The following is an 8,466-nucleotide window of genomic DNA, read 5'->3' on the forward strand; positions in this document are numbered from 1 at the left end:
AGGCCCGAACGATAGCCCTCTTTTCTACTAGTGCTAGTCTTATGTAGCCCACTGTTACGGATCCATCAAGTGCGGGGAGTATGGTTACGCGATAGGGAAGTACGCTGGGCGTACCTCATAAGTTGAGTGTTTTTTATTGATAATGCTCCATCTATGAAGGAAGCTACGTAAAGTAACAGTAACGTAACCTTCCTAACCATAACCCCCCCCCCCTGATTTTTAGGAGGGTGGGTCGTTCAATCGCTTACATCCAATCCTACTTGTCCATGTTGGCTATTACGTAAGGTACGTAACAATCTTTACGTAAGTGTAGCATTGCCCTTTAAACAATATCATGACACTTAGTGTTTTTCCTGTTATTGTTGGCGAAAATACTAGACCTACGAACTGCTACATGTTGCCTTACGTAACCTTTCTCTATTTCTCTCTCTCCCCACTGATTTTCAGGCGGGGTGGGCCTCACCCTCCCTCTTACTCCAGTCAAACTATGCCATGTCAGACGAGCCCGTAAACGTACGTAAAAATTTACGTGGATGCATCGCCGCCGCATCTGCCGCCGCCGCCATGTCGGCAGCGAGGCGGGCCTTGGCCAGCCTCATCATTTCTAGCCCACGATGGGTACACCAGTCCCTATTGCAATCATATGCCTGCACATGGAGATGGCGAGGCTAAATGACTGCGATGCTCCAACCTCGATTGATCTGAGCGCCAGTTGCGCCGACGCATTGAATTTGCGCCGAACAGATCCCAACTTTGGTCGGGCACACTTTTCCCAGGAACAAAGAAGGAAAATGCGGACGGCCATAGCGTCCTCCATCCCGCATAGGACGACAACGAATCGACGGACCCAGATTGGTCGGAGTCAGATCCACTGCCCGCCATGCCGGAGAAGGCCGGATATCGCCGACAGGGAGCTTGGGGGGCGAAGCGGAGTGGAGTGGAGTAGTTAGGGTTCGGTCAGGGGAGCGGATGGGAACGAATATATGTGAGGTCAGAGTGGGCCGGCATGAGCCAGAACCAATGTTGCAGACGCACCCGAACTTTCCCATACCTGCCCTAGGTTTGCGCTGGATATAAGGAGTGCCGGTCAGCCTAGAAGTTTGGGGCCGGTATTAGGCATCCATTTGGGTCGAGTTTTTTGACTAGTCAGTGACCGGGCCATCCATCAAAACGTATAGAAACGTTTGATGCGTCAAGCTGTAGATGCTCTAACTCTCGTGGCTGGTCATGGCTCTATTATTTATTATTATTATTATTATTATTATTATTATTATTATTATTATTATTGCGGGAATGACTCTGTTAATTTTAAAGCCGAGGTCTTTGAACCTTCTCTCTAGAGAAGAAAGGAACAGCCAGAGCATCTTCGTTGGGTGCTAGTCTTCCGATACCATTTTGTCGCGAGCTAGGACATGCAGAACAAGTCCCATCACATGCAGATGCAGATGTAGATGCAGATGCAAACGACAAAAGTCTCCAGCTAGCAAACTCCAATATCACATATTGTTTGTATCTGCTAGAAAAAGGAGGGACAGCTGTAGGCATCTTCCGTTTGGTGCTCATCACCCGATGCCATTTTGTCATGGCAGGACAACCAGGTCCTACATGTATACGTAATATAAGCAATTCAATCACGCAAGGTGGTTGAATTACTTACATCCCATCAGATGCACACGTAATATTGTTCGTGCATCCGGTCGGGGCGGGCTATATATAAGGAGGCTCGCACACAACCCGAAGAGCACAGCCAATACATCACGCTTTTCACCATGGACGACGATCTTGTATACCTGTGCTCTGCTTTGCTCTCGTGTCAGTGTTGGCTCACGGTTGTCCAGCTCCTGAAGCCGTGACGACGGCTGCCACCGGGGCCGCCGAACCTGCCGGTGATCGGGAGCGCGCACCGGCTGGTGATTTAACGCGCTGCCGCACCGCACGATGGGCGAGCTGGCCAGCGTGCATTGGCCGCTCATGTACCTCCGCGCCGGGCACGTGCTGTGGTGGTGGTTCCGTCCAAGGAGGCTGCCCGCGAGGTGCTCAAGACCCACGGCGCCATCTTGGCCACTGGGGCGAAGCTCATGGCTGGCGACATCCTGGCTCGACGGACCACCTATTCTGCCCTATCCCCGGCGACTACTTCGGAAAGCTCCGAAAGCTGTGCGTCTAGGAGATCCTGAGCAACGACCGCGTCCGCTCCTACAAGGACATCCGGGAGGACGAGGTGCGGAGCCTCGTCGACGACACCGGGGCGGCCGGGCGTTCGGCATGAAGAGCAGCAGAGCCGAAGACTTCGTGGCGGCCATCAAGCACAGGTTCGTCTACAGCACAAGCTTCTCGATCCCTGAGCTCTTCCCTGGTTTCACGGGGATTTTATCTTCCTCCCTAGCATAAGCATGGACCTCCAGAGCGTTCGTGACACCGTCAACGGCATCCTGAAGGAGATCATCGACCACACGGAGTAAATCCTCAAGACTGGCAGGTCAACCGCGTCGGAGAAGAACCCGGTGGAAGTTCTCCTCGGCCTTCACGGAAATGAAGACTTTGGCTTCCCCATCACCCGCTCCACGGTCAAAGCAGTTATCTTGGTTAGTCCTACTACTATTGCAGTACAATTTTAGTAGTAACACAAAATTTTAAAAGATTTTCAGGCCTCAACATTCATCTAATTTTTTTTGAAATATAAACATAGGCATCAGTTAAAATAAGATTTTCATGCCTCGACACTTGTCTATACAGAACATATATGCGGGTGGGACAGAGACATCTCCATGGTATGGGTCAAGTCAGAGCTGATGATGAAGCCAAAGGTAATGAGGAAGCTGCAAGACAAGATCAGGGCGGCGTTCCGCGAGATCGATCTCTGGACGAGCGGAAGTTGCATCAAGTACCTCGGCTTGGTGATCAAGGAGACGTTCAAGCTGTACCCAGCAACTACCATCTTGATCACTCGAGGGAGCACCGAGGCCTGCGAGATCAACGGGTATGTGATGCCAACCAAGACGAGGGTGATCATAAAGTCCTGGGCCATCATGTGTGACCCCTAGTACTGGTAAGACGCCGAGGAGTTCAGGCCGGAGAGTTTCAGGCAGCTCGCTTTGACTTCCATGGCCTCTGCTTCGGGTACACGCCATTCAGCGATTGAAGGATTAACAGGTACATGCTGCCAGCCAAGACGAGGGTGATCATAAACTCCTGGGTAATCATGTTGGACACCCAGTCCAGGAACATGCCGAGGAGTTCAGAGCGGAGAGGTTCAAGGGAGCTTGCATGGACTTTCATGGTGTATTCTTCGGGTACACGCCGCAGACCAAAGGATGGCATGTACCTGAAGCAGGAGTTTATGATGGCCCAGCAGTTTATGATCACTCTCGTTTTGCCTGTCATCACGTACTCATTGATCTTGCATGCCCCCGAGCGGCTTGTACCCGAAGTAGATGCCATGACAGTCCATGCGAGCAGCCTTGAACTTCTCAGGCCTTAACTCCTCGGCATTTTCCCAGTACTAGGGGTAACACCCGACAGCCCAAGATTTTATGCTCACGCTCGTCTTAGCTGGCATCACGTACCCATTGAGCTCCCATGCCTCAGTATACTCTCGAGGGACCAGGATGGGAGTTGGTGGGTATGGCCTGAATGTCTCCTTGATCACCAAGCCGAGGTAATTGATGTAACTGTCGCTCACCCGGACATCAGTCTCGGAGATGAATTCCTTGTCGCGGAATGCCGCCCTAGTCTCTCCTTGCTGCTTCCCCACCGGCATCAGGAGGAACCTCCAGAGCATTCCTGACACCATCGATGGTATCCTGGAAGAGATCATCGACCACAGAGAGCAAATCCTCAAGAGTGGCAGGTCAACCGCGTCTAAGAAGAACTTGGTGAAAGTTCTCCTTGGCCTCCATCACCCGCTCAACTGTCAAAGCAGTTATCTACTACTACTGCTGCTGCTGCTATTGCTACCACTGATACTATTGCTGCAGTACAATTTTAGTAGTAATACAATATTCCATAAGATTTTTACGCCTCAGTATTCATTTAGATTATTTAAAAAAAAAATTTCATGCCTCAACACTTGTCTATACAAAACATATATGCGAGTAAATTGCAAAAAACCACCACAGTTGAGGACGCTAAATCAAAAAATCACCACCTTTCGAGTTTTTTTATCAAAAAACCGCCAAAATTGTGCTGACAGTTTTCAGAAAACACTGATTGACTAATTAGAGCAGTTTGAGTGGAAAACTGACACCTGGGGGCCGCATGTAAGTGATGATGTGGCAAGAAAGGTCAACAACGTTTGCATGGACCGTTAAGTTGATATAGGCCCACTTGTCAGCAGTCTCTCTCCCTCCCTGGCAGTCCGTCGAGCAGCTTGTGAGCACGCTGGAGAGTTCGCTGCCGGTAGCGTTCGGAGCTACGCTACGGGGATGAGGGCTTCCATGCTAGGCACGTCTACCCACGAGCTGACGACCAAATCGAGCACCGCGGTGACCTCGGCCTCGCCGGAGCGGGCAGGGGCCTGGATGTGCTGGATGCCGGCTTTGACGGATTGGGCGCGCGGCGCAGGGCAGCTCGGCCTCGCCGAAGCGGGTGCGCAGCACACGCGGACGCACCCAGCTCGGCCACGCCGGAGCGGGCAGGGCCGCCGACGCGCGGGATGTCGGCCTTGACGTTGTGGGCGCACGGCAGCTCGGCCTCGCCGGAGCGGGCGCGCGGACGCACGGCAGTCGGCCACGCCGGAGCGGGCAGGGGCGCGGATGCACTGGATCTTGGTCTTGATGGAGTGGGCGCACGACAGCTCGTCCTCGCCGGAGCAGGCTGTTTCGTGGGCGCACGTGATTTCAGCCTCGCCGGAGCGGGCTAGGCCGTGGGCGCGCGGGCGCACGGCAGCTCGGCCTCGCCGGAGCGGGCGCGCGGACGCACGACAGTCGGCCACGCTGGAGCGGGCAAGGGCGCAAACGCACTGGATCTTGGTCTTGACGGAGTGGGCGCACGGGATTTCTGCCTCGCGGGAGCGGGCTGGGCCGTGGGCGCGCGGGCGCACGGCAACTCGACCTCGCCGGAGCGGGCTACGAGCACCGGCCTGCGTAGCTCCGCCTGTGCCCTTCCCTTGTCCGTCTACAGCAGCAACCCGCGGCCGATTAGCTTGGATTGTTTTTTGTGATTTTGACCGGTCCTCGCGTGACCAGTTAGCGCCGTTTACGGGTGTGACGGGTGCCGTCTCCACCCCAGCCATGTGGCACCTGACAGTGGCGCCCACCTGTCAGATTTTTGCATCAAACCGTTGTAAGTATTAGAATTAATTAACCATGTGTTAATTATGGGATTAATCCATGCTTGTACTAACCGCAGGCAGTTGTAAACTGCCGCGTCGGTTCCTGCCAAACATGCACCTCCTCTGAACAGACACTTTTTTCAATGGTGTCCTTTCCTTTGTATAAATAGCAGATGTCATCTAGTAAAGAAGATAGTTGATTCATTTTTCCTCTCAACACGTTATCAGCACGCTCCTGGCGGAGCGTTCCAATCGGCTTCACACGAGCAGTAGCACCCCTCGTCTCGCATCCGCGTAGATCGGCGGCGCTCCCGTCGCTATCCCCGGCGAGGCCTCTCCCACGAGCGGCTCTTGCGTCGGTGGTACCCAAACGTGGCGACGGCCACTCACGGCGATCTCATCCGTAACTGCCTTCTTCACGGCAAGAGCGGCGCACCAGGCCGCTCACAGAAAAGACGAGAATGCATCCGTGCAAGAAATTGAGTTGTAGAAACCAACTTGGCTGTCTTTTGTGATTACTAGATGACCCGTTGCGCCAATGGCGCAAAGGCCGATAGCAAGCCAATAATAGAAAGAGTGTGCATCAAAATATGTAAACACAGAAGGGAATATATAAAAATAAGTACGGATTGATGATAGTCATACAGACAGGATTGTCATAATCTTTTTACATAAGATCCAAAATGATGCCAGATATAAAAGTCTTGATAGGTACTTTTAGTAATACCAAGTTACGTAGCAAAGGACTATTGTGATCTGCTTAGATTGGATAGACAATCATGCATGCAGAGGCTTTTAGACGTGCACTTGAAGGCGAAAGCATATGCATACCCTTTCTTCATATTTGCCTTATGAAGAAGCTGCTCCAGTTCTTTGTGAGTGTAGCCCTGTTGTCGACGCCCTTGATAAAGTGGGCCATGACACTGGTGGTCCCGTCTCCTGTACTGATCGGTAGCTCATCATGTTCAGCATCCATGTGCGGGAAGAGGCTTCTCTTAGAAAAGTGTGTACTAAAGTACTGCAAATGAAGATAAAGGTTATTCAGTATATGGTTTGTTAGCATGTTCTTATAGGAAACACAAGAATGCATTTGTTTAAGATTACCATTCTTTTGCCGTCAGTAGCAAATGTTTCTATCATGTGGTATACATAGTAATGGTTAGGAGTTTTCTTGTCTTTGATGATATTTCAAAGATTGCGAATATTTTTGTTATACAGCTTAAATGTATTTGCCCACACACAGTGGGCAGCGAACTCGTCTAAGTAGTTCTCACCAAGCTTGCCTGCCAATTTACACAGAACTATAGTATTTAGTATTTGTCGGAGGAGTTGCTGCAAACAGGAAAGTAATAAGAGTTTTTACCGCGAGTACTGTACTTTCCATCTTTCAAATGGATTTTTTCCCTTTGAACTTTGGGACTTACCCGGCCTTGCGTGGGCGATGAATATATTCTAGGGGCTGCTTGTGCTCGCGGTAGGGTGGCGGTTCTATAAATGACAAGAGGGGTATTAAGCTGGGGGTGAAATGATGTGAATTATATAGAATTGGAATGACACAGTTACATAGCGATAACTATTGGCATGAGCCTGAGTCATATGGTTGATATCAACATCATCGGTACCGTCGAGTTCCGCCTGTTTGACTGGGAGCATCTTCAAATAAGCAGTAAGATTATGAAGTTTATCTAATTGTGTGTGGCTTTATCTAGGAGTTCTGACAACAGTAATTATCGTCTAGTGGTCTCGGAATCTCTGTAATTTGTAGTATGTTTGAGATGCTTTGCACTTCGGATGAACTATTATAATAGATCTAATTTTTTTTGGTAAAGAAAGTTCATATGGGTAGGAACTCCCTCGTTCAATTGAGCGGTAGGATTTTGACTGGATCGTTACATTTGTTTATGTGAAAAAACAATCCCTGAGAATATAGACCCTAAAAAAACTCACTGTAAATAGATGGCTGGGAGCGCTCTTAAATATGTTTGCTTGGTGGCGCCCGCTGTTCAAGGGTGGACGCGTGGTGGGCCACAACGTTACGCATGTCGGGTGTGTGTGGGCTTCCGTGTGTGCAAACCTGGCCAAATGGACCGACCCGGCCTTGGTAAAAGGGCCAGGCACGCTAAGTACTCGGGTCGCGTCCTCCCTAGTCCAGGATCAGCCCCTCCCTAAACAGGATGGCACGACGGCCCGTTTCGCATGCCGGCATAAAAGCAAGTACAATAAGGTGACATAAGCAGGCTATGAGGACTAAAATATTATATATTTGCTTAGTTGGAGGAGAGAGAAGAGAAGCGAGTTGTTGATTATTAGCCAGTTGCAGCACGAGACTCAAGACACTTTGTGAGGTTGTATGGTAGGCCAACTATTAATAACGTACTCCCTCTGTTTCTAAATGCAAGTCTTTGTAGATATTTCATGATGAACTACATACGGATGTATATAAATATAGTTTAAAGTGGAAATTCATCCATTTTACTTTATGGACTTATATTTGAAAATAAAGGGAGTAGTACACACTTAAAATTTACTATTGTACATGTGGCCTTATAGCCGATTGTTGTATTATTAACCATACTATCATCCCACTAAAAAATCACAACAACCATGTTCTAGAAAAAGGCATGTCCGCCCGTGACCATGCGTAGGCAGGTAGATTGTAGTGCGCTCGTCGCCTTGTGGCTGCAAGGACCCAGGATGCGCATTGATGCATGCAGTGTGTCGGGTGTGTGTGCGCGTGTCCTCTCAGCAAGCTTTAATCTCCAGCTGGCCGCTGGTCCAAGCCGCGTGTCGGGTGTGTGTATGGGTTTCCCTGTGAGCGTGTCTTCTCAACGGGCTAGCGACTCGGCGCAGCTCTGAAGAGTGGAGATTGGCGATTTGGGGTGCTGGATACGCCTCGGTTCCAAGCTGTGGCTAGAGGATCCCCGCCGTCGTGTTGTTCCGGCTGTCGGTGCTACTTCCGCGGCTGCTCCTTGGGCGCTGCTTCGCTGTCCACGCGAATTGTGCCGTTGCTGTTCTGGTCATCCATCTCGCCCTGCGTCTGCTCGGCCTGCTGCTTTGCCCTGCGTGCGATCTGGTTTGTATTGTTTCCTCTGGTATTAGATTTGTTGTCGTGGGCTGTGTTCGGTACGGTGTTTCTTGAGCAACGATGTCGTTGGATTAGGCGCTGATTTTTATGGACGCCGCTTATGTGCTAC

The 8,466-nt window shown here is 50.6% G+C and overlaps 1 long non-coding RNA gene and 1 pseudogene across 2 annotated transcripts in view; both read left to right on the forward strand.

The window, feature by feature from the left end:
- The first annotated feature begins 1,769 nt into the window (after positions 1 to 1,769).
- Positions 1,770 to 4,017, forward strand: LOC123068621 (premnaspirodiene oxygenase-like; annotated as a pseudogene).
- Positions 4,018 to 8,081: 4,064 nt separating this feature from the next.
- LOC123068624 (uncharacterized) overlaps positions 8,082 to 8,466 on the forward strand; it is a 15,653-nt gene continuing 15,268 nt past the window's right edge. For both annotated transcript variants that reach the window (XR_006431896.1, XR_006431895.1), the window contains exon 1: positions 8,082 to 8,345. This is a non-coding gene — a long non-coding RNA (uncharacterized lncRNA). The remainder of the gene's footprint in view (positions 8,346 to 8,466) is intronic.

The sequence above is a fragment of the Triticum aestivum genome, chromosome 3B (assembly GCF_018294505.1).
Source record: "Triticum aestivum cultivar Chinese Spring chromosome 3B, IWGSC CS RefSeq v2.1, whole genome shotgun sequence".
In the NCBI taxonomy this organism is placed as follows: domain Eukaryota; kingdom Viridiplantae; phylum Streptophyta; class Magnoliopsida; order Poales; family Poaceae; genus Triticum; species Triticum aestivum.